Raw genomic sequence first — 5830 nt, forward strand, 5'->3', positions numbered from 1 at the left:
TGTCACTCACACCACATGTCACTGGGCCTGTTTTGAGTAGATTCTCCAAACTGGTGTGCTACAATTCTGATTTCCCCTCCCAAATATGTTGTCCACATTCTCACATTGTGAGGTTACTAAGAAGGGTCTGTTTGGTAACAACGGAGGCTCCAATTTTTCCCTGACAAACCCCAGATGGCAAGATACATAGAGTGTGCCCCACAGATCTGTGGCACCACCTAGTGGCTGGGCATCCCTGACAAGTCCTCAGAGAAATACAGAAACACCATCTGCAGGACTCATTGGTAGGTCCTTTCTGGGCTTGCTGATGGAAATCAGGACCTACAAAAGACTTATTCATTAATCAAGTTATTTTCAGCAGCAGCAGCATTTCAGACCAACATAATAGTGAGATTCAGGTTATGATGTTTTAACATTCAAGCCATTTCACTCTTGGAACTTGTTTCCCACACTTGTGTCAAAACTTTTGAGAGTTTCTGTTTATTATGCAATAGAAAACATTTCCATGTATCCTGGGCTTCCTATAGAATTTGTTTTTCAGAGATTAAAACAAAGAAGGCAAGAATACTTTTAATTAAACACTGAAAAATAGCAGTTTTTGATACAACCAATCTCTGATGCTTGAAATACAATAAGATGGATTTCCTTCCTTGGCTGCATTTTAAAGTATAACTGAAGGTTAGAAGTGTATCTGAGATTCCATCTTATCCCAGAAATAAATCATCAAGAAATTAAATAATAACAAATGCTGGAGAGACTTCAGGGAAAAAAGAAACCCTTTCACAGTATTAAGGTACAACCACTATGGAAATCAGTATGGACAGTCCTCAGAAAAACTAAAACTAGAAATTCCATTTGACTCAGCTAATCTCCTTCTAAGTAACTTCCCAACAGTTAAAGACACCATATTTACAGTGGTACACACTGACCCATGTTTACAGCAGCCAATTCATAATAGCTGAACCTTGGAAGCTGCCCATGTGTCCACCAACAGATGAATGGATAAGGAAAATGTGCTGTTTACAAACAATGGAGTACTACTCCGCCATAAAGAAAGGTAAACTTGGGTGATTTGTATGAAAATGGGTGTACCTTAAGATCACATTATTAAGTGAAATAAATCAGACACACAAATTTAAATATCACATAGTTTTTCCTATATGAGAAACCTGGGGTAAAAATAAAATACAGAATAAAAGATAATAGGAAGTAGGGAGATTTTTCTCAAAGGTGAAGGGGATCAAGAGATGGAGGGAGAGGGAAGTAAGGGCAGGGATAAAGAATAAAAAAAGAATTTGGAGTGTTATGTACATGTGCCAACTCCCCACAAGGAATGTAAACATCAAATTTTATAGGGACCCCTATAAATACATTTAAATTGAAGTTGAATTTGTGATATTTAAGAATAAGTATTTTCTGGCTAAAAACAGCACTGAAGGACTTCTTTTAGAATAATTGAGAGAAACTGAATGCTTTCTGAAAATTAAAGACTAATAAGGATAATTGCTACTTATATAAGGTGTGATAATAAAGCTGGTCTTAAGAAAATATACTGGTTTTTCAGTGATGCATGTTAAAGTATTGAGGAGTGCAATGTCATGTTATACAAATTAGTTTTAAAATGCTTTGAGTTTATAACATAAACGTGCTATAATGGTAACAATTATTTTTAAAGATTTTATGCATGTATTTATTATGCTAGACTCTCTACTTTTCTATATTTAACGTTTATCATACGAAAACTGAAGATAAAAAGGGATAAATATATTGAATGTATCTATATATGTGTTTTTCCTTTTAGAGACTAAGATGGAGAGAATTTAACAAATCTTAAAGTGTATTTTCAAAAACAGGTGTTAATCCTTAAAGAAACATCTACGTGGGAGACCTTTTAAGCCTTCTCTTCGCAAAGTTTCTCTTTCTGATTCAATCCTTCTTGTTTATCTTCTACCCTTGTCCACAGACACAATGCTTGCAATCGGAATAATTTTGTTACCGCTGTGATCTGAACCCAAACAAGCACAAGATTAAAATTTTATTTTACTTAATTTGATGGGTTTCAAATGCATGCACACTCATTAAACAGGCGATTTGGAGTGAGATAATGAGACTGACACAGCCTTCTGAATGAGCAAAATCGCAGGATAATTGAAGTCAGCTAACAGGATTTCCAGCAGGGAATGATTTCCCCGAGTGTGTGATCTGATTTCCTTTGATGTTTGTATTACTGTAATAACATTAACAGCATCCCAAACAACACTTAATGAAATCTTAGACTTGCTATACGTGAGGACTACTCTGTCATCCAACTTGGCTATTTTCTATATAGTTTCTTTCATGTACACTATCTCAACATGTGGGCAAACCAGGAGAGAAAATTCTGGGCCAAATATCCATGTTCTCTTTGTACTTCTGAGTCCTCTCCCTGCCTTGGCCTAGGCAGATGCTGAGTGAGAAAGTGAATTTGTCAAAACCAACCAGGCACAAGTATAGGACTAATGACTGGGGCAAGTCCTGCTAATGGTGGTACTGATGATACCATAATGTGCAAGGGATAATGCCTGTACACGCTTGCAGAAAGTGGCTTTAAAGTGATTAGAAATAAAACAGTGCCATAATAAAGAAAGGTCTCCAATTACTACTTGCAATTTTATTGAGTCACTAAAGAAATTTGAACTGTGTCTTTAAAAAGCTTTTCAATGAATAATTAACACCCAGAGAGAAAGAGAGAAAAAGTCATCATCCTGATTTCACTGTCATATAAATGCAGAATCTGAAAATTCATCTGTCTTCAGAAACGTTTGAAAAATGAGAGAACAGGTTCTTGCTCTCCATTAACTCATGCGTGACTGCAATTGCTAATCCACAGGAGTGAACTGTGAGTACAGGGTTAAAAGCTATGTCTAAGGTTTTCCAGATCGGTGAGAATGACTTTATTCTTTGTGTGTGTTAGCAAAAATGGACCTGGTTCTCAGATCAGATCTAAAAATAGGGGAGGAAGGCATGCAGAAATGTATGGCTGGCTGATGAGTTAAGTACGTGCTTTATCTAAAGTTACACTAAAACCAAGTAAGTGATCTTCAGATTAAAAAATGAGTAAAAGCAGGCAGTTATTGACATTACTAGTGAAAACAAGAAAGGTATCTGGCCACTTATGGGTCCTCCCAGTAGTTAGAATCCAGTCTAACATGGGCCAAACTCACAAGGCCAATCATGAATTCTGTATTACTGTATTCTGATACAGTACCTGTGATCATCTACAAGTTTTATTAAAAGTGCTTCAAAGAGTTCACTGCATAAAAATCAGGAGAATTTCATTGATTTAATGCTGTTGATAGATTTTGAAGTGAAGCAGGTAGATGCTGTAGTCTAGGTTTCAAAAGGTGCAATGTATTCCCACTCACAGCAATCCGTCTTCTGAGGGCCCTGACCCCAAATTCAATCACAGCAAAGCAATTTGTTTTAAATTTACAGTTTTGAAAATCATTTTTTTCTCCTGTGAAGATCAGTTAATTTTTCTTTTCTTTTCTTTTCTTTTAAGGAGGTAAGGTTTATTTTGGCTCACAGCTTTTCCGTTTGAAACTCAAGCTTCTATCTGGATTTCTTAGCTAAATCTGAAAGCATGAATGTAGTACAGATCATTTGGGCACCAAATAGAAGACCAAGAAGTTCGAAAATTGATTCAGAGTTGTCTTAGGTAATTTCACTTATTTTGGCTAACATCTGCTGAGCCGCTGCTATAACCAGGGGACATGCCTGGTTGACTGTGGTACATGCTAATACATGGGGGCGAAAGGCAGTTCCTGTCTTCCAGTCAGTCTTCAGAGACCAGTTCACTGGTGACATGCAAATATTTAAAAGAATACTGTTTATTATCCAATATATTTTTCTAATTCAGTACAGACTCTTTTACAGAAATTTATCATGTCTACCCAATAATTGCAAAATCATTTTTAAATGTATAATATAAAAATATCAAAGTGTCCCCCAAAAATAAATGTTTCCAGGCACCTGAAAAATTTGGGGAACTTGTGAGTTGAATTTGATTTTTAGTTTTCTGGCAGCTAAGATGAAAAAAACGGAAATGTGGATCGTTTTTTGTTGCTTTTCCTGACATAAAGGGAATGTTTGTGCACATCTGCACAAGCAAATCCTAATCATGAGCTGACCAACATCATAACAGGTTTCGCTTTCACCAATGTGAGATGAATTTTTTTTTTGCTATACCAAGTATTTTATATAACAGAGACGGTGATTTTTGTTTCTTTTTTGTAGAGGTCATTTACTTGTCCAAATTATTTTAGATAGTACCCTTTTATTATTAGCTCAAAATACCTTACTTTTTATTATTCTCATAGCTTGCAAATTTGTAAAGAAAAATGTTCCACTTGCCTGAGAGTTGCTAAGAGTAAACATAAAGAAAAATTCACAATAAATACTCTGTAAATACTAACTATAATGTGTTCAAAAGATGAGGTCAGTGACCTTAAAAGCATTTATAAATGATTTCCAAATAGGACCTAATGGCTTTGTTGAGGTAGTCATATAATGACTTTGCTCTTTCCTCTTATTAAAAGAGTACACTATGGATTTTTAAGAACATATTTCAATTTTCATCAAATAAACTGCAACTGAGATAATTCTGGCAAAGACAAAATTCAGTGTATTATTATATGAGAAATAGTCTTATTTAACAGTTCAACTTCTAAAAGTCATTAGCAATATAATGACAATGCAATTTTGTAAGTTCTGTCTGATTTTCATAAATTTTCAATATTGTAAAGTTTGCATAAGTGTAAAAATGTTTAGAAATTGAAATTTTTTCTCATCAATTTGAGCTCAAATAATAAAGCTGCATAAATAGATTAATTGGCATACTATTGTATCATAGTGTGGGAGGGGTATTACCATTTGCAATTCAGTATTCATTCAATGAGTAAACATTTATTGACTCACACACTAAGTCCAACACTGTGTGAAGTGCTAGGATAACCTAGTGACTACGGCAGATTGTTTTTAACCTTGTGGTGCATAAATTCTAATGATAAGGTAGACATTAATCACAATATCCCACTAATATATAATTACAAATTACAATAAATACTAGAAAGATACTTGTATTGTATAGGAGATGTGATAAGAGTTTATCATGCCAACATCCGATGCAATCTAGGAGTCAGTAAGGCTTCTCTGAGTAGCTGGCAGTTTGGAGGATCAGCAGGTGTGAAGAACATGATGTCATTCCAGACAAAAGCAAAAGCAAGTACAATGTCCCTGTGGTAGAAGATGCAACAAAGGAGGAAAAAAATGCCCATGGAGTTGAATGCCAGAAAGTGTAAGGGAAGGGGCAGTGAGCTGGTGTCACAGGGGCAGGAAGGGCCGGATGTTAAGATACTGGTGTTTACTGAAAGTAATGGGAAGCTCAGACATATTTTAAAGAGGAGACTGACATGATTAGATTTGTGGGCTTTTTTATGCACAATAAAGCATATGCATTTTAAATGTACAGTTTGATGAGATTTAACAAATGAATACCGTATAACCACCATAAAAACAAGATACAGATATTTCAGTCACTCCAGAGGGTTCTCTCATGTCCCTTTCTAGTTCCAGAGACACTCTCTGAGCCTCAGAAAGTTAATATATAATATGTATATATTTTATATACAATATGTATAGTATGTATATTATATAGTATATATGTTATACATATAATATATACATAATATATACATATGTGTATTATATTATATTTTTCTTGTTATGTATTTACATAACATAATATATAAATATTGTATGACTAAATATAAAATATGTGTATTATATAATG

General features: G+C 34.6%; 1 protein-coding gene across 4 annotated transcripts in view; it reads left to right on the top strand.

Annotated features, from left to right (window-relative positions):
• Positions 1-2771: 2771 nt before the first annotated feature.
• Trpc3 (transient receptor potential cation channel subfamily C member 3) overlaps positions 2772-5830 on the top strand; it is a 153237-nt gene continuing 150178 nt past the window's right edge. For all 4 annotated transcript variants that reach the window (XM_033759997.1, XM_010611072.2, XM_033759998.1 and 1 more), the window contains exon 1: positions 2772-2878. The gene's annotated coding sequence lies outside the window, so the exon portion shown is untranslated. The remainder of the gene's footprint in view (positions 2879-5830) is intronic.

Source organism: Fukomys damarensis, unplaced genomic scaffold, assembly GCF_012274545.1.
Source record: "Fukomys damarensis isolate Sample0158 unplaced genomic scaffold, DMR_v1.0_HiC HiC_scaffold_38, whole genome shotgun sequence".
Taxonomy (NCBI): domain Eukaryota; kingdom Metazoa; phylum Chordata; class Mammalia; order Rodentia; family Bathyergidae; genus Fukomys; species Fukomys damarensis.